This window comes from Mustelus asterias, chromosome 30 (genome assembly GCF_964213995.1).
Source record: "Mustelus asterias chromosome 30, sMusAst1.hap1.1, whole genome shotgun sequence".
In the NCBI taxonomy this organism is placed as follows: Eukaryota; Metazoa; Chordata; class Chondrichthyes; order Carcharhiniformes; family Triakidae; genus Mustelus; species Mustelus asterias.
This window is the reverse complement of record NC_135830.1, coordinates 753,185-775,094: the sequence shown is the minus strand read 5'-3', so window position 1 is coordinate 775,094 and position 21,910 is coordinate 753,185.

Below are 21,910 nucleotides of genomic sequence, written 5' to 3'. Positions count from 1 at the left end.
TCAGACACTTTAGGAACATTTAAGCGGTTATTGGATAGGCACATGGAGCACACCAGGATGGTAGGGAGTGGGATAGCTTGATCTTGGTTTCAGATGAAGGTCGGCACAACATCGTGGGCCGAAGGGCCTGTTCTGTGCTGTAATGTTCTATGTTCTATGTTCTATGTTCTATATCTCCCACCACGAACCCTATAGCTATGCCCCCTTGTAATAGCTCCATCCACCCGAGGAAATAGTCTTTGAACGTTCACTCTATCTATAACCTTCATCATTTTATAAACCTCTATTAAGTCTCCCCTCAGCCTCCTCCGTTCCAGAGAGAACAGCCCTAGCTCCCTCAACCTTTCCTCATAAGACCTACCCTCCAAACCAGGCAGCATCCTGGTAAATCTCCTTTGCACTCTTTCCAGCGCTTCCACATCCTTCTTATAGTGAGGTGACCAGAACTGCACACAATATTCCAAATGCGGTCTCACCAAGGTCCTGTACAGTTGCAGCATAACCCCACGGCTCTTAAACTCCAACCCCCTGTTAATAAAAGCTAACACACTATAGGCCTTCTTCACAGCTCTATCCACTTGAGTGGCAACCTTTAGAGATCTGTGGATATGGACCCCAAGATCTCTCTGTTCCTCCACAGTCTTCAGAACCCTACCTTTGACCCTGTAATCCACATTTAAATTAGTCCTACCAAAATGAATCACCTCACATTCATCAGGGTTAAACGCCATTTGCCATTGTTCAGCCCAGCTTTGCATCATATCTATGTCTCTTTGCAGCCTACAACAGCCCTCCACCTCATCCACTACTCCACCAATCTTGGTGTCATCAGCAAATTTACTGATCCACCCTTCAGCCCCCTCCTCTAAGTCATTAATAAAAATCACAAAGAGCAGAGGACCAAGCACTGATCCCTGCGGCACTCCGCTAGCAACCTGCCTCCAATCCGAAAATTTTCCATCCACCACCCCCTCTGTCTTCGATCAGACAGCCAGTTACCTATCCAATCGGCCAACTTTCCCTCTATCCCACACCTCCTCACTTTCATCATAAGCCGACCATGGGGGACCTTATCAAATGCCTTCCTAAAATCCATGTATATGACATCAACTGCCCTACCTTCATCAACACATTTAGTTACCTCCTCAAAAAATTCTATCAAATTTGTGAGGCACGACTTGCCCTTCACGAATCCGTGCTGACTCCCCCAGATTAATCCGCATCTTTCTAAATGGTCGTAAATCCCATCTCTAAGGGACTTTTCCATCAATTTACCAACCACCAAAGTAAGACTAACCGGTCTATAATTACCAGGGTAATTTCTATTCCCATTCTTAAACAGAGGAACAACATTCGCCATTCTCCAGTCCTCTGGCACCATCCCCGTGGACAGCGAGGACCCAAAGATCAAAGCCAAAGACTCTGCAATCTCATCCCTTGTCTCCCAAAGAATCCTAGGATACATTTCATCAGGCCCAGGGGACTTATCGACCTTCAGTTTATTCAAAACTGCCAGGACATCCTCCCTCCGAACATCTATTTCCTCCAGCCTATTAGCCTGTAACACCTTCTGTTCCTCAAAAACATGGCCCCTCTCCTTGGTGAACACTTAAGAAAAGTATTCATTCATCACCTCGCCTATCTCTACTGACTCCATACACAAGTTCCCACTACTGCCCTTGACCGGCCCTAACCTCACCCTGGTCATTCTTTTATTCCTCACATAAGAGTAAAAAGCCTTGGGGTTTTCCTTGATCCGACCTGCCAAGCACTTCTCATGTCCCCTCATAGCTCTCCTAAGCCCCTTTTGCAGCTCATTCCTTGCTAACTTGTAACCCTCAATCGAGCCATCTGAACCTTGTTTCCTCATCCCTACATAAGCTTCCCTCTTCCTTTTCACAAGACATTCCACCTCTTTCGTGAACCATGGTTCCCTCACTCGGCCATTTCCTCCCTGCCTGACAGGGACATACCTATCAAGGACATCCAGTCTTTGTTCCTTGAAAAAGTTCCACTTTTCATCAGTTCCTTTCTCTGACAGTTTCTGTTCCCAATTTATGCCCCCTAATTCTTGCCTAATCGCATCATAATTACCTCTCCCCCAATTGTAAACCTTGCCCTGACGTACGGCCCTATCCCTCTCCATTGCAATAACAAAAGACACCGAATTGTGGTCACTATCTCCAAAGTGCTCTCCCACAACCAAATCTAACAGTTGGCCCGGTTCATTTCCCAGTACCAAATCCAATGTGGCCTCACCTCTTGTCGGCCTATCCACATATTGTGTCAGGAAACCCTCCTGCACACACTGCACAAAAACTGCCCCATCCGAACTATTTGAGCTACAAAGGTTCCAATCAATATTTGGAAAGTTAAAGTCCCCCATGACAACTACCCTGTGACCCCCACACATATCCATAATCTGCTTAGCAATTTCTTCCTCCACATCTCTATTACTATTTGGGGGCCTATAGTAAACTCCTAACAACGTGACCGCTCCTTTCCTATTTCTAACCTCAGCCCATATTACCTCAGTGTGCAGATCCCCCTCGAAGTGCCTTTCCGCAGCCGTTAAACTATCCTTGATTAACAATGCCACTCCTCCACCTCTTTTACCAGCTTCCCTACACTTAGTGAAACATTTATACCCCGGAATGTCCAACAACCATTCCTGTCCTTGTTCTACCCACGTCTCCGTAATGGCCACCACATCGTAGTCCTAAGTACCAATCCACGCCCCAAGTTCATCTACCTTGTTCCGGATGCTCCTTGCATTGAAGTAGACACACTTCAACCCACCTTCCTGTCTACCGGTACCCACCCTTGACCCTGATACCTTCCCCAATACCTCACCACCCTCACTGACTTCTGGACTACAACTCCTTTTCCCACTCCCCTGACAAATTAGTTTAAACCCCCCTGAAGAGACGTAACAAATTTCCCTCCTAGGATATTGGTGCCCCTCTGGTTCAGGTGCACCCCGTCCTGTTTGTACTGGTCCCACCTCCCCCAGAATGTGTTCCAATTATCCACGTATCTGAAGCCCTCCCTCCTACATCATCCCTGCAACCACATGTTTGACTGCACTCTTTCCCTGTTCCTCAACTCGCTATCACGTGGCACCAGCAACGTACCAGAGATGACCACATGTTTTGTCTTGGCTCTCAGCTTCCAGCCCAGCTCCAGGAATTCCTGATTTAAATCCCCGTCCCTTCTCTTATCTATGTCATTGGTACCAATGTGTACCACGACTTGTGACTGTTTCCCCTCCCACTTCAGAGTCCGGAAAACACGGTCTGAGACGTCACGGACCTTGGCATCCGGTAGGCAACATACCATCCGTGAGTCTCTTTTGCTGCCACAGAACCTCCTGTCTATCCCTCTAACTAACGAGTCCCCAATAACTCTTGCCCTCCAGCTCTGCCCCTTACCCTCCCGAGCCACAGAGACGACACAGTGCTGGAGATCCTCTCACTGCGGCTCACCACTGGTATGTTATCCCCCTCAACCGTATCCAAAGCGGAATACTTGTTGCTAAGGTGAACGACCACCGGGGATCCCTGCACGGACTGCTTCCTCCCAGCCCCTCTCACCGTCACCCATCTGTTTTCATTCCTCGGAGTAACTGTATTCCTAAAGCTTCTGTCTATGGCCACCTCTGCGTCCCTAATGATCCTAAGTTCATCCAACTCCAGCTCTAGTTCCCTAACACGGTTTTGGAGGAGCGGCAGATGGGTGCACTTCCCACAGATGTAATCAGCAGGGACACTGTCGTCGTCCCTCACCTCAAACATAGTACAAGAGGAACATAGCCCTGCACACCCATCCCCTCTAGCTACCTTGCCAGTACCAGGTAGAAACAGCAAAAATGAATTAAACTCACCCCTGCTCGCCCTTTCTGCCTAAGCCCTGTGAGCCAAAGCCTTATAGCTCACACTCTGCTTCCCACGCACTCCACTGCCCGCTCCCGACGCTGCCCGCTGTATACTGCAGCCTCCCTTTTATACTTCACGCGCTTAAAAAACCCTTCCCAGACTCCTTAGCAGCCCACTTCCAGTTTTCACTTTAAACTTAAAATACTGCTGCAAAAGTAAAGGCCAAAATAAAACACACACTAGCTGACTAATGAAATAAATAAACAATTCAATTAATCTCTCACCAGCACTGCTGCCTCCAATCACTCCCTCTCAGCTTGCTCCAATGGAACAATATCTTGAAAAACAGACTTAACAGAGAAAATGCTGGTATGACACTTACCATCATGGGAATAATTTTGAATAGATCGAGCTGCTAAACAACTGGGCAGCCATCAGGGGTGTTGGAAAACTGAAAATGTTTTGGGCCTTGACAATACTAAACCAATCAATTTCCTGTTCTGGAAGGTGTGGACAATAGGGGCCACGGCGGCATGGCGTCACAGTGGTTAGCCCTGCTGCCTCACAGCGCCAGGGACCCAGGTTCAATGCGGCCTCGATTCACTGTCTGTGTGGAGTTTGCACTTTCTCTCCATGTCTGTGTGGGTTTCCTCTGGGTGCTCTGGTTTACTTCACAGCCCAAAGATGTGCAGGTTAGGTTGATCAGCTCTGCTCTTTTGACCCTAGTGTCAGGGGGATTAGCAGTGAAACTGAGGGTCACTGGAATAGGGCCTGGGTGGGATTGTGGTTGGTACAGACTCGATGGACAGAATGACCTCTTTCCGTGCTGTAGGGATTATATGATAAAATTATATCCTGGTTTGAATTGATGAATGGCAAGTAATATTCGTTCCATACAAGTGTCAGCCAATAGCCATTTCCAACTTCTCCAGACCTGCTGGTTAGTCGCATTTATCATGCTAAAATTTCCCTCAGTGGACGCCAGCTGACGCCAGAGTGTGCAGACTCGGGGATTTTCACAGTAACTTCATTGCAGTGTTAACGTAAGGCTACTTGTGACAATAAATACATAAACGTGTTTACTTTAAAAATTAGTTAAACAATAGAAAATGAAATCATCTCCACCCACCATTTTATGGCCTAAAAATCGCTAATACCCACCATCAACGTTATGGGGATTACTACTGGTGAGAGACTGAACTGGGCCAGCCAATTGGATCTTGTCAGAAAGAGCATGTCACAGTCTGTGCACTGTGCTGTGAGCAAATCAGCTGAGGACTCCCCATCATCGACAAGTGCAGCCCAGGAGTGTGATGGAATACTGATCAATTACCTGTGTGAATGCAGCTCCAACAATATTCAATAAACCCAACATCATCCAGCAAAATGGTGGCCGCTGGATTGGCACTCTCTCCACCACTTTATTCATTCACTCCCTCAATCAGCAGTATGCACCATGACAAGATGCACACTGCAACAACACACCAGGTTCACTAAGACATCTTCTATGACCGCAACCGACACATTTCTGTCCAGCAAATAATTTGCCTTTCATTCGTTGTTGCTGGACAAAACTCTTCTTGTGGCCTTCCGAATATCAGTGAGGTTATGCCTGAACCACACGGACCACAGCAGTTCATTGAACTGGACCGCCACCACCGTTAAAGGCTATTTAGACATGGTCAATAAATGATGTTCTACGTAGCGACGACCCGTGAACAAATTAATGTTTCCCAACTGCACTGATATTCGAACTTCATTCCCATTCCTGTTCCAAAATGGCGTATTCGCCTCACGTTGTGCTCCTGCAAAACATACTTAATAATTTGAAATCTACCGAACTACAAAAATGCACAGGCTATGTTCATTGGCCATGCCAAAATACCCCTTAGTGTCAGGGGCATTAGCAGGCTAAATACGTGGGATTACGGTGTTAAGGCTTGGGTGGGATTGTTGTCGCTGCATGCTCGATGGTTCGGTGTCCTTAATTTGCACCATAAGGCTTATATGAAGTGCAAGCTGGACTATAGTAAATCAGATTGTTAATTTATCAAAATAATTATCAGAGCGGAGCTCGTAAGTGTTGATATTGAAGTCATGGAGTGTCTTTTAATAACTATTATACTTCCGAATAGATAGATGTGTTCAACGTTCCAGGTTATTACCAACGATCACGCAACATGTCCGAGTCTATGCTGTGCTGGTCCGTTAAATGGCCCGTGCAAATAAATGGGGCTTACAAAGCTAGTTGCTGACTTAAACTTTATGTGTTCGTGCTTTATTTGTTTTTCATGTTTCAGCATTTACAATGTGTATGCATGAGATTCACTGAATTAATCATCGAAGCACGATGTTTACCAGAAAGGCATATGTTAGATATACACTGGTATATTCAATGGAAAGTAACACAGAATCTCAGTCCGAAACACATACTTTATTACATTTTACATCTTTTACATTTCGAGAGTCTAGAAATTGCGACGACACAAGAATACTGCATCAAAATTTGAAACAACAATTAGCACAAAATCTATTGAAGAGAATATGCAATACCCACACATCCACCAATTGGGCAAAAATTTATAATATTTATATCATTTCACTGAGACAAGTCAGTGCAAATATTAAATTTCAGGTAAAATCAACAAACGATATTAGGCAGAAAGTTAAGGTACATGTCACGCATTGTCTAATATAAAGGCCAATTATTGTGCAGAATGCACAAAATTCGTATTGCAAACACAAAATATTCCTTATTTATAACGTTCATTCATTTTACATAACAATTGCTAAGTGCATGAAAAGTTAGGATTTGTGCCTAAAATTATATATAGAGGAGAATCTATCTTCTCGCTTTGGGCAATTATGCTTTACAGGATATGCTGCAGGTTCTACCTTATATTATTGTGAACAGTTACTCTTAAAATGCGTTATAATTTTGCTCATACTCAGAGAAATGAGCGTGGAAGCACTCTTGATCATAAAATAGCAAGGTTCCTGAAGAATTCGGGGCATGCTTTGAATCAAGAATCAGCATTTAACTTGCTGTTCCTTGAGAAATATGAGTAGCTAGTCAGTGGGCATTTCAGCGTTTCGATTCCATTTGGTGTCTGCAAGGGTGGAGTATTGTCAGTATGTCGGAAACAATTGTGTATGCTAAGCATGTGCCCATGGTAAGCTATGGTGCAATCTTGTGCTCTTCTGGGTTCTGCATGCGAGCTATGTACACACAATTCTTGAAAATGTCTCAGTCTCTAATTCAAACATGCTATGTTATGTTAACAATTGTGAGAAAAATGTCAAACAAAGACAATATTTCCTTACACAACTGGATTGTAAAGTAGGGTTGTACAAGAGAAATACGTATTCCTCTTGAGAAACCTGTCTCCAATCTGCTCAACGAATGTCATTGGTTGATTACTCCAATGTGTTTTATTCATAGAGAATGCTTCGACCTTCTGTTGCAGCTGACGAGCATAAACTCATCCAAGATCAAGGGCAAGTTCTACAACAACAGCGGTTTGTCGATGTGATCGGGACGTGGTAAGGACATTTATAGTTTCACATTTTTCAATTTAATTCGACAAGAAATGTTTAACACATAAAGGAGCTAAGCAAGGCAGCTTCTATTTCAAAAGCACAATCAGCTTAGCGCATCATTCAGTGATGTATTTACAGGTAATTTCAATTGGCTTTGTGGGATTTTCCCAAAACACTGCTTTGTTGAACCAATAATGCTTCACCAAACATTGTGAGCCAACTAAAGGAAATGAAGCAAAAAGTTGACATGGATTGGATGAGAATAGATAGGAACAAATGATGAGAGGTCACTGTGGAGCAGCAGTACTTCTGATCGGGTGAGGCAATTCGAAACAAGCAGGGTTCGGAATTAGACAGAAGTTCCCTTTGAATATGTGCCAGAAGTCTCTTCAAGCCAAGCAGCCGCTATTTCACCTACAGTGGAGGAAAAAAACATTGCATTTCAACCTCGTGAGTTATTTAAGGAGACAGACGATGTACAATCCAAGGGAACAATCCAGAGAGTACAGACACAGTATTCAATATATTAGGTAGAATGGATTCGGGCACCTATCATCCACAATCAACAATCGTAACCCGAAGTAGAGAAAATCTCACTCAGTCATGTGTCTTCTTAACCTTATAAATGAGAATTGAATTGTATGATTTCACTTTGATAAATACAACACTAATTTAGAATGTTTCGGGGGGAAAATGTGATGATTCTTCGAATAAGTGATTGTCTGTTAGCACACCTGGAGCTGTCTATCTGGATTTGATATGATCTGAACATGCAATTTCAAATTTGATGTGATTCACCATTTTCTTAAACTTTCTGCTCACTGAATATCTGTTGGTCTGAAAAAAAACTCAATCTCTTTCCTATGTTTGGTCAATCGCTGGATTTGAAGCAATCTGCTGTCTGGTTATCTGCACATTACATTTCCGTTTCTGTGTTGTTCTGACTTACTATTCCTACCCGCAGAACAATATATCCTCAAAAGTGTTTCCATACACAGAACGTGTCATTCCTTTATGTACAAGCTGAATGTGTCTGCATTATTGAAATGCTTTTAATTTTCTTTTGACAATCTATTGCACTTTTGCATCGTTACTTTTGCCAGTGACCGTTTATGCTCTCCCACGCCACGACCCTCACCCCCTTCCCTCCCTCCTAGACCAAGGATGGAGTCCCCTTTGCTCTCACATTTCACCTCACCAGCCTGCGCATGCAAAGCATAATCCTCTGCCATTTTCGCCAACTCCAGTGTGATGCCGCCAGCGAACACATCATCCCTTCACTCCCTCTGTCAGCATTCCAAAGAGACCGCTTCCTTCGGGATAACCTTCTCCACACCTCCACTATACCCAACTCCACTCCCGTCACTCATGGCACTTTCCCATGTAATTGCAGAAGGTGTCACACCTGCCTCTTTACCTCTTCCATGTTGACCATCCAAGGGCCACAACACTTTTTCCAGGTTAAGCAGTGTTTCACTTGCCCCTCTTTCAATTTGCTGTATTGCATTCGCTGCTCCCAGTGTGGTCCCCTCTATTTCGGAGAGACCAAGCGTAGACTGGGTGATCTCTTTCCTGAGCACCTTCAGTCTGTGCGAAATCAGCACCCTAACCATCCGGTTGCTTGCCATTTTAACACGTGATCCTGATCCCATGCTCACATGTCTGTCCTTGGCCTGCTGCAATGTTCCCGTGAAGCTCAACGCAACCTGGAGGAACAGCATCTCATCTTCTGGCTCGGCACTTTACAGCCTTCTGGTCGCAACATCGAATTCAACAACTTCAGATGATTAGCTCTACCCCACCTCGACCCCTTTGTTTTCATTTTATTTAACTCTTCACTGTTCGGTACGTTTCATTTCTTTATTGCCTTCCTTCATTTTCTCCCCCCCCCCCCCCCCCCAACTCTTTCCCCTACTTCATCCTCCCTTTCCTTACCCTTTGCTTCCCCTTTTCTATACTGTAACTCTCTCCCACCCATTCCCCCCTCCCCCCATATCTCCATCTGTCACAGCTTACCCTTTGATTTTAGCTTCTCTGCCGTTTGGCCATTCACACCCTTTATCATAGAAGAATCATAGAAATCATAGAAACCCTACAGTGCAGAAGGAGGCCATTCGGCCCATCGAGTCTGCACCGACCACAATCCCACCCAGTCCCTACCCCCACATATTTTACCCGCTAATCCCTCTAACCTACGCATCCCAGGACTCGAAGGGGCAATTTTTTAACCTGGCCAATCAACCTGACCCGCACATCTTTGGACTGTGGGAGGAAACCGGAGCACCCGGAGGAAACCCACGCAGACACGAGGAGAATGTGCAAACTCCACACAGACAGTGACCCGAGCCAGGAATCGAACCCGGGAACCTGGAGCTGTGAAGCAGCAGTGCTAACCACTGTGCTACCGTGCCGCCCCTTTATTCTCTCTATGGACTGCCATTACTCGTCTTTTCCCCTGGTTGCTGTGGCTGTGGTTCATCTTTCATTCCGTCACCCTGCAGTATAAATATCTCCCACTTTCTCTGTCTTTTAGCTTTGACAAAGGGTCATCTGGACTCGAAATGTCAGCTCTTTTCTCTCCTTACTGGACCTGCTGAGATTTTCCAGCATTTTCTCTTTTGGTTTCAGATTCCAGCATCCGCAGTAATTTGCTTTTAACCGTATATACTTTCCCTTCATTTCTTTCCACTTCAAGAAAATTTTGAAGGTGCAAGTGGCTGAAGTTTCCACTTTAATGTGACAGAGATGGCTTGAGATGCAGTAAATACGTTGGTGATGCATGAACAGTATTATAGATACATTGAAAAATGTGCAGCATTGCATCTGGAGAGAAGTGTAACTAGTTGGTTTATGCATCGTGATCTGGAGCATTATCGGAGTGGATAGTAATATTGCAAAGAAGTAGTGAAGCATTTTTACCCGTTAATGTACGCAGTCACTGCCTGATTGTTGCAAGTTGACAATCTATGTTACAAATGTGGAATTAGACATTTAGCACGCCGACAGGAAAATAAAGTCACATAGACTGACTTTGGAAATTGAACTGGATTATGTACTTTGTAAAATTATCTTTAAATATCTATCTGAGAAGGCAATACTTTGGCTGCACTCTCCCTGCACAATGCACAGGAACGTCGTGTCTGTGGACGAGAGGAATAGAATTAGTTAGATACTGATATAAAAAGATCGCTCGAGATTAATAAATAAAGAGGTGGCACTGATAAACAGCCGGATAATAAATATAGCGCGTGGGAAAGGGACAGAAATATCTTGTTCAAATTGGAAGGTTTAATTGTTCATAATTCCATGTCTAACTACGTGCATAATTCCAGACATATCCGTTGTCTCGATCTCTGTGCAAAATAGTCGCTCTCCTCCAGGAGTAGAGAGAGAGATTTTTACCAAATGAAATTTTTGGATCAAGCTTATATTAAAAATGGCAGATAAGTGAATAAACATTTCGGCAAATAGAAAGATTATTACTGATTAATAGACAGAAACAGTTGTTAAATACATGAATTCATTTACTGAGTGCTTTTAACCTCAAAAATAACATCCAAAGTACCTTTCAGGCTGTGAAATGATTATAGACTATGCAATTTTCCATCTGCAGATAACGGCAGTCAATTTGTAAACAGCACACTGCGACAAGTTTCAATGTGAAAGTAACCACGTAAGCTTGTTTTCTATATTAAGTGAAATATCAATATTTGCCGGGACACAGAGGACAGCCCCCCAGCGTTTTTAAACAGAAGGTCAGAGGATAGCTTACGTGTGCCTGATGTTAAATATCTCATGATAGAAGGTGCCGACATTTCTGTGATCCATATACGGCAAATATATTTTTCCATTCAATAAAGGTTACAAAATAAATAGATGTTGAGTTGCTTGGAACTCAAAAAATGTAAACATATTGATTGAGGAAAACCTAGAATTACTGAGCTCAGACAATCTCGAGGAAAGCAATTATCCCAGGAGGTAGTCAGTCTGAAAATCCAGTGCTCAAAATGTTCGTAAGTGAATAGTCATCTGTTAGTTTAGGACATGCTGAGTATACAGAAATCCTCTGGGATTGTTGCATATTCAGATCTCTTTGTAGAGCTTGGCCTGGTGCTGCCAACGGCTCCTGCACGGCACTTTGGGGAATTTATAAAACAACGATGAAATCACAAAGTGTAAAAATGAAATGCCTGAGGGAAGTTGGTAGTCAAATTGAGTGGCGTTCCTGCAACAAGAAACACGAGTTTCTCATGGCAGGTTGTCTCAGTGGTGCGAAGGTGAGTAACATCACTGCATACTGAACATAATATTGTGAAGTGAAAAAATTCACAATCCATTTCTCAGCCAATCATCTAAGAAGTAACGATGAAAGTACTCTGGAAGTAGCATCGGTATCTGCAGAAAAACATTGAAGAAAGCAATCTCTCGATTACTCCCAGTGTTCAGGGATAGTCAGTGCAGGAGCAGCGAAGTAAAATATTTCAATATGTGAGCTGTGAATTTTTTGAACAGATGTTCCACATTACAAGGGCATTGGCATCAGTCGGTCGAAATATGGCACACCTACAGGGTTACAACTAATTTACCTGCAAGAATGTTCAGAAATGCTGTGGCAGAGAGTTTCAGCTAATATGGAAGAGAAGGGCTAACAAGACACATCAAATGAAGAATTAGATGACAAGTGTAAGATGGAAGGATTTAGCTTCTGGAGGCATTGGAACCGAATCTCGAGAAGGTGCGACCTGTCCAAGCGGCATGGGCTGCACTCCAGCAGAAAGAAAACAATCAGTATCCTCGATTGGTTATTTGCTAGTAATGCTGGGGATGGGAACCTGTGCGTGGAGACAGGAGAGTGGCAAACAAAGATAGAATTGAAATAAATAAAATAAAGCAAAGATGGAAAGTAGAGGAAAGCAAAAATTACGAGCGAATGAGGCCATTGGACAAAATATCGTGTGTAAAACTTTAGAAGGACTTGTCTAAAAGCACTACATCTGATTGCACTGATCATTCACAGTAATGAAGATGAATTAACAGGCAAATAGATATAAACGGGTATGATATCATTGTGATCACAGTTCGCTGCAGAGTGGTCAATGTTTGGAACTGAATGACCAAGTGATCTCGATGTTTGGGAAAGATAGACATAAAGGGAAAGAGATGACAGGTGTTGTTCGTTAAGTATGAAATCAGTGCATTGCGCGAAAGGGTATTAGGTCAGAAACTCTGTAAGTTGAATCAGTCTGGGTGGAGGTAAGAAGCAACAAGGGGCAGATAAATAGTCTGAGTTTTCTACAAGCCTCCAAATAGTAAGGACAAAGTTGAGGGTGGCATTTAAACAAGGAATCTGAGATATACGTAACAATGGGTGCTACAGTAATCATGGGTGACTTTAACCTGCACATAGATTGAGCTAATAAAATTAGCAGCAATACTGTGACTGATGAATTCCTGGAGTGTGTACGATTTTCCTTTTTCCCAGATAAGGGGAAAATTAAATTAAGTACCTTCACGCCAGTAGTGGAGGAAGTTTCAAATACCATCACTCAATGTTGGCACCAATGTTGAGTCGTATCCTTCAGGATGTTTAGACTTAGGTAGAACAGCAATAATATTGACTAGAATAGTATCAGGAATGAAAGTCGACAGTTCTGGGGAGACAATGGAGAATAATAGGACAGGGGCGTTTCTAAGGAATTTTAAGTAATTAATGGAAACAACTTCCCGTGACGGAATTGACACCACGGGGGAAACATCTGAATTGCGCCAATCTCCAACATATTTATTAACGAGTTATGATGAAGGAGAGCCACAAACAAAAATTGCTGACAATGTAATGGTAAACAGATGTAGATATGCTGCAGAGTGGAAATAATCTTTGCAAATGTTAGAATGGGGTCAGAGGGTGCTCAATGGTATATGAAATCCCTTATAGTAACGTGATGACATCTAGTTTGAAACAAAAAATTGAAGTCCTAGTTATGTTATAAACAATTAGATGATTAAAACTGCAGAGGATCTGAGATGTTTGGCTTTCCTTTCACACGAATCTACAAAGCTAAATGGAAATTGTTACAATAGCTAAAAGACAAATTGAGCATTTGTTTTGACTCCGGGTGGGGGGAGGTCTAATACAAGGAGGTAGAAGTTTTGCTTCAGTTGTATAAATCACTGGTTATCGAGTTCAGTTCTGGGGAGACACAACCCAGGAAGTACTTAGAGGGGTACAACACAAGTTCTCCAGAATGACAGCAGAAATTAAGGAGTTAACATTATGCCAACATGGCTTCATATTCGGCTTCTTTTGCCATGGAAGTTACAGGGGTGGTCTCATAGAATCCGTACAGTGCAGGAGGCCATTCGGTCCATTTAAACTACACCGACTCCCTGAAAGAATATCTTACCCTGACCCTCTCCCCGTTTACTGGGCGAATTCATTAACCTACATATCTTGGAACACTAAGGGGCAATTTTCCATGGCCAGTCTACTTAAACTGCATACTTCTGGATTGTGCAAGGAAACCGGTGCCTCCGGTGGAAACCTACACAGACACAAGTAGAATGTGAAAATTATATGCACACAGTCGCCCAAGGACGGAATTGAACCCAGTTCCCTGGCGCTGTGAGGCAGCAGTGCTAACTACTGTGGAATCGTTTCACTGAATTTAATGATAGCAATTAATATGTCTTTTAATGTCGACATTTTCTCTGGTGAGAAATACGAGAAAAACTCAGAAATAAACCTAAAACTTACCTTGTTTGTTTTCTGGGATGACGTCAGAAAAATGTTCTTCACACAATGGGTGGACAGAATCTGTAACTCTTCCCACGCAAAACAAAAGCAAACAAACTGGTGTGGCTAGGCCAGATTCGTTTTGAAAACTGAGTTTTATAGACTTTTTTTAAGTAAGCACATTAATAAAGCTGGTGATGATGCGTTGTTAATCAGTTAAAATACTGAACAGCCATTATAAATGTGTGGTGGACGATGTGAAACAGCCAATTTTCAAAATTCCCATTATCTTTGCCTGGACATAAACTTTCTATGTTTGTTTAATTCCATTTACTTAGCTTTGATCAGAGAATGATAATATCTGTTTGATTGCTTGTTGTTTTCATGTCCACAGATTGCTGTCTCCTACTTGTTGTCTATCAAGTTGGAGGCTGATATTTTTTCCAATACTTCCGTTGTCAATGTTTTTTGTCATCTGTCAACAATTTTCTCATCTCCCATCCTTCCATAAGAAATGTTTACCTCGTCTATCCAACATGCCGCAAAATTTCCTCGGCTACCCTTTCCTCATCATTTCATAATGATTCACCTCACATCTTGTCAGTCAGTGTTTTCCTCACCCATTCACAATATTCCAAATTCCATCCTTCCATTATCAAGAATTTCCACGTATTTTCACATTGATCCATCTCCTCTCAACCTGGAGTCAATGCTTTCTTCATCTCTGCACAAAGATCCACATCGCCATGTGAAGGCATTGTTTGCAGATTCCCCGCTCAAGAGGCTAGACTGCTGATATATCATTCTCAATGCTACTTGCTTTTTTCACGACATCACTATTTGGATCATTACTCAGAAACATCATTTTTGTACGTGTCTAATGATTTGCAATCTGGATTCAATGTATTTATTCATTATTTACTGATTTCCCGTTTTCCCTCTCATGTCCGGATGCATTCAATCTTCTCTTTAATCTTCATGTTCTGGAGGTTTATGAATTATTTCAATGCATCACATGGGAACGAACATTAAATTCAATTGAGAGAGTGGTAACGGTACAAATTGTGTGTATGCTGGAATATTTAGTTAACCATTTGTGCTTCACCAATATATGGGAATTACCTCCAATTTATGAACATATATTTACAATGTTACTGTACAATTGTGAGCCATTATTACCTTGACGGCGGTCACATATGCGCTGTACATCATACTGAGAACGAATAAGGCGACGAAAGCAACTAAGGTTGATGAAGTGCTGAGATTTTCATCAAAGTTTTCCAATCCGTCTTCCACGACCACTTGGTTATCCATCAGTTCCGTTATTGGAGAGGTTTCTATAATCAATAGATGAATGTTTTTGTCAATTGAATCATGTTGAAAATAGACTCGGTACAACTCACTGTTGCATTGTATACTGAAATAATGGAACATGAAAAGGCCTGAAGACGATTGAGATAGCACGATGGGCGGCACGATGGCACAGTGGTTAGCACTGCTGCTTCACAGCTCCAGGGTCCCGGGTTCGATTCCCGGCTCGGGTCACTGTCTGTGTGGAGTTTGCACATTCTCCTCGTGTCTGCGTGGGTTTCCTCCCACAGTCCAAAGATGTGCGGATTAGGTTGATTGGCCAGGTTAAAAATTGTCCCTTAGTGTCCTGAGATGCGTAGGTTAGAGGGATTAGCGGGTAAATATGTGGGGGTAGGGCCTGGGTGGGATTGTGGTCGGTGTCGACTCGATGGGCCGAATGGCCTCCTTCTGCACTGTAGGGATTCTATGATAGATTTGAGAAAACATGGAGATACGTGCTGGTTGGCAATAATTGAAGGCTAATAGGGCACAGAGGGCAGGCGAATTATTTTAAATGACGTGTGTGTATCCTTCCCACATTCCCGTAAAAAGAGACAATCACTCGCGTTGCATTTTACTTCATTTTTTTCAGCCGTCATAATCAAAATCTATTGAAAAGCTGAACTCGATTCCAATCTGAAGAGAAGGGTTGAGTGGGGCTCAAATCTTTTGCTGCTCACATGCTAAGTTAACATGAGAACTGAATGTTAGAACTGGGAATGAGTCATTTTTCAGCTGAAGATTTGACGGCTTCTAATTAGTGCAGATTGTCTTCGCATCTGTTAGGTTATTGACATTTTACGGCAAAAGTCACTCATAGGATAAACTATTTCACGCGACTGCAAACCGGCAAAGTATGTCGACTTCTGCACAATGGCGTTCAACAATGCCCATTGTCATTGGAGTTATTTGTTACTCATAATATTAGAATTGCCATACGGCCAGACTTTGTAACGCTGTTCTGACATATTACAGATACATTTCTCTGTTGACTAGGTTAGTGAGATCTTATAGAATCCGTATATTTCCGTGTAGTAGCTCTAGTATTTGGTCATTGAAAAATTCACAGGTATGGATACATTATCTTTTTTTATGGGTTTCTGAATTACAAAGGACATCAACAATTCTCTCAATCTCCTGAAGGCATCACTGCGATCAAAGTCGATTTTTTTCAAACTGCTGTTTTGGATAATGCTGGTCGATATTTTGCGGAGGGTGCAATGGTTTTATGTTTGCATTAATGTTTACAGTTACTTGTAAAGCATCGTAATCTTAGCATTAACTGCCCTACAGCAGGTTTTATTTTGACATTTTGTTTGAAATTTAATATTACACAATTTAATATCTTCTGGAACATGAAAGTTTATTGAACTGCCATGTTCTAAATAACAGTGTCAGGAAGGGTAAATGCCACCTCAAAACAAGGCCTTCCAATAATACAAGATAAACGTGACTGTTGCTCCTACTAGACATGCTCGACACTGAGACATACCAAACTACATGCCCTTCAATAGTGTGAGCGAATGAAACAGAGTAAGATCCAGCGACCTGGTGGTGGATCAGTAATAGAGTAAAACAGCTGTGTATCCTGCTCAGCCGGATGTAAATCAACGTAAGTACACAGATACAAATTGTATTCACTATATTTGATTCGCTGAACTTTTGTCAAGTAGGCGTTTGTCACCGTGCAAAATACAGAGCTGGTTACTTCACCCAGACAATGCGGCATGGATAGATGGACCAAATATCCTGATTCTGTGCTGGATAATTTCCACTCAATGAAATTCCAGCACGTAAAGCTACCAAACCCATTAGACGAGTGTTTCCCTCACACAGCGAGACATCCCCCAGCATGGAGACACACCATAGCACAAACAGCAGCAGCAACAATTACTGGAGGCACAGTGTCTCAGCAATATCTGTTTAACTCTGCATCAGTTAGGGCAGGTAGATACAGCTAGTCACTTCAACACTTGTTCTCCAACCTGAGCGCACATGCATTTTTCTATAACCCAGCTGACATTGATGAATTCATGGACTCCTGCACTGTTTCTGAGCTAACACATTACGTTACATCAGAATACACTCTCCAGGAGGGAGCAATGCAATTATCCCTGATTTGCATAATTTCTGTCTGCAAAGTTTAATCCGTATCTTAAAAATGCCAGGAGCATTCATCCATTGGCTGGTAAAGAGATCTACTGACATATGCCATTGGTGTCAGTGCATTTTCCAACATCACAAAATCAATAATGAACTGATGCACCAAGGGAATGAGAAGCAGCTCTACTGTTTGTGGCAAGGAATCAAGCAGCTGATTCCCTTGAAATATTCAGCTGTTCATGCTTCCCCTTGCCATTGCATAAACTGACAGATGCTGTACTCTGTTTTACATCATGTGAGTTTAGCCAGGTTGACGATCATGGCAACATATAAATATTTTGCTTCATAGGTCGTCATTCATTGGTTGCCGAAGGTTTTTAAGCAAACAATTTCATTTTAAATTGTTTCAGTTAAATCTGTACAGCAGATTTACCCCTCATAAGATATGACAAAAATAAAGCCATGTTGCAATTAATGGGACGTCAGTGAATACAATGCTGCCTTAGGCCACACACTGGGAGGGATCGCTGCTCCAGCAATTCACCAAGAGAATATTCAACGTGCATCTGAACAATCGGTTCAGGCCAGGAAGAAATGTTTCGATTAAAATACTGCACTATTATGGCTGTAGTAACACAAACAGTGTCGAGCTGCATTAATAGCCTTGATAAAAGGGCAAAATGTTGGATCTTGATTGAAACAACTTCTGAGTCAGAAACTATCTCAATATCTACGATAGAATCTGGGCCTTTAACGACAGGGTGATACATTCAAAGTCAATGCACAGTTCCGAATTCAACATTTGGAGCTTGCATCCATCAGTAGTTCAATGCGCAACAACATCAAGTTCCATTTTTACAGCATTTTAAGAGTTGTAAAAGGCCCCAAATTGCTTTTTGTGGCCATCATCCCACAAGCTTTGTTGCCGAGTCAAATAAGCCGACAAGAGCTTAAGTGAACGAACACTTTGCAAAATAATGGTGATTTATCGATCTTGTTAAATTAAGAGATTAGACTCGAGGACGTATAGCAATACAATTCTATTCCGTCGGACTTGGGCAACTGAAATCAGAAAGCTTAACCTACACGTGCACATGGAAAGATAGTGATAATATAGAAACATAAAATAGAAGCAGGAGTAAGCCACTTAGGGCTTACTAAGTCTCTTAGAGCTTGCTCCGCCATTCATTTCCATCATTGCTGATCATCAAATTCAATAACCTGATCTCCCTACTCTCCAAAACCCTTGATACCGTTAGCCCCAAGATATATATTTAATTTGTCCTTGAAATCGCACAACATTTTGACCTCAACCACTTACTGTGGTAATAAATTCCACAGGTACACCACTCGCTGTGTGATGAAATTTCTCCTCACTTCAGTCTCAAGAGGCTTACCCCCTTATCCTCAAACAAGGAAACTTAGTCTGAACTCACCCACCATCGGGAACATTCTTTTTGAATCCACCCTGTTAGAATTTTATAAGTAACTATGAGACCCCCTCTCACGCTTCTAAACTCCAATTAATATAATTATCATAGACATAGACACTCCTCAGATGGCAGACATGCCATCCCAGGAATCAGCTCGGTAAAGCTTCGGTGGACTGCCTCTATAGAAATAACATCCTTCCTCAGATAAGGGCACTAACACTGTTCTCCAGGTGTGGCGTGAGCAACGCCCTATACATTTGCAGCAAAATATCGCGATCCCTATTCTCAGATCTTCTCGCTGTGATGGCAACCACAGCATTTGGTTTCTTTACTGCCTGCTGCACCTGTGTGCTTACTCCCACTGACTGATACACGAGGACACCAAGGTGTCGCTGAGTATTTACCTCTCCCAATTTACATCTATTCAAATAATAGTCTGCCTTCCTATTATTGGATATACGGAAAGCCTCACATTCACTCACACCATACTATAATGCATCGGCCATGCATATGCCCATTCACTCAGTATGTTCTACTCACGCTGAAGCTTCACTGCATCCTCCTCACAGCCCAACACCCACCCCCCCCCCCCCCCCCCCCCCCACCCCCACACCCCCGAATTTTATCATCTGCACAATTGGAGATAAAACATTAATTTTTCTCTTCCAAATCATGAATATAAAATATGAACAGTTTCGGTCCTAGCATTGATCCCCACATATTCCCACTTGTCACATCCTGCCGATCGGAAAAAAGACCAATTTATGCCAGTACATTGCTCCCTGTCTGCTAACCGGCTTTCTATCCATCTCAAGACAATACCCACAATCCATGCACATGAACTTTACACAATAGTCCATTATGTTAGATCTTGTCCAGGGCCTTCTGAAATTGCAAATAGACCACATCCACCAGTTCTCCTTGGTCATCTTTTCACAGAACGATAGAAACCCTACAGTGCAGAAAGAGGCCATCTGGCCCATCGAGTCTGCACCGACCACAATCCCACCCAGGCCCTACCCCCATATCCCTACACATTTACCCGCTTATCCCTCTAACCTACGCATCTCAGGACACTAAGGGGCAATTTTAGCATGGCCAATCAACCTAATCCGCACATCTTTGGACTGTGGGAGGAAACCGGAGCACCCGGAGGAAACCCACGCAAATGTGAGGAGAATGTACAAACTCCACAGAGACAGTGACGCAGGCCGGGAATCGAACCCAGGTCCCTGGAGCTGTGAAGCAGCAGTGCTAACCACTGTGCTACCGTGCCGCCTAGTTACATCCTCCAAGAATTCCAGTAGGTTCGTCAAGCATGATTTCCCGTTCGTAAATCCATGCTCATTTTGTCTGATTATACCACTGTTTTCAAATGTTGTCCTATGAAGCCCCTGGTAATGAATTCTAGCAACTTCCTCAGTCCTGGCGTTCAGCTGCCTGGTCTATAGTTCCCTATTATCTCTCTCCCTCCATTTCAAAATAGTAACTTGGTAAAACAGAGGTTTTAGCAATGGTGAGCCATTACAACATTCATCAATTATTGAAAAAAATCATGTTCACTGATATCATAAGATAAGGAAATCTGCCATCCTTACATGATGTGTCCTCCAAGTGATTTCAGATGCACAGCAATTTTTCACTCACAACTGCCCTCTGCCATGGTCTAGAAAATGACACGGAGGGGCAACTTGTGGTGGGCAACCAATATTGGCCTTCCCAGCGACTTCCCATGAAATAATAAAATAGAAAAAAAAGGAGGATCGATACAAGTTCTGAATTGGAGACACATCGTGTTTGGAGAGGAGTGATTAACTCAAGAACGGAATTTAAAAATCCTGCTTGATTGGCAATACGTTCACATTTCCAAACAATTTCTTTCCCCTCACTCTGATGCGCAGTGGCAGCAGTGTGGACATTCTATAGCGAACACTGCAACCACTCCCCACGGGTCCTTAGATGGCTGCTTCCAAACCCGTGATCTCGACCTCATAATGGACAACAGTGACAGATGCATAGGACCTTCACCACTACAAATTCACCCTCGAAGTTACACACCATCTGTATCTGGATCAAAATCTTATAATACCTTACAGCGACATGTGCACGCATACACCATATGTGTACACCAAATGGCTCGCCACCGTCATCTCAAGGGAAATTACGGATGAGAAACAGATTCTGGCCTTTCCAGCAGCATTAACAAATCCAGAGGAAATACAATAAACTATTGACAGAGCATAGAAGCCATGGATATATTTGAAAACAGGAGTAAGGATTTTCAAGTCATGTTGCTGTTGGACCTGGGAGCCATTAGAGGCGAACAGGCACAGGTTGACTGATTAATAGGGATATGCAATGAATTCGGAAGAGGATGAAAACTTTTGGATGGTTCTGGTTGGAATCGGTAACGTGAGAATGAGTCCGCGGTGGGTACAAAGACTATAATTTTGCTGCTCTTGAAATTAAACTCAAGATTTGACAGTCTCTGTCCGTCTAACACTGCGCCAGATATGCAACTTCAAAAATGAGGAGCAGTGGAGCGTATAGACAAAAGGCAATGAGATAGTGCTGGTTGGCATCTGTAAGCAAGTGCAATGTAATAAGGTGGCTTTGAATTTTGTGATTGAGAAGCATCATCCAGTTGTAGAATATGAGGGGATTAATGTTGTGGAAACAGAAGGCATTTCACTGAAACAGGTTGCCTTTCTAGAACTGGATTAAACAGAGTTAAACCAGACAACCAGTGTTGGTGAATGAATGTGAGTATATAGGTTGAACAGATGTTCCTCCACCTTCATTCATTCCATTCTATGGGTCAAGACTTTATGGTCAAGGAGTAAATCACAAGATCACTTGTCAGTGCAGCTGCCAAG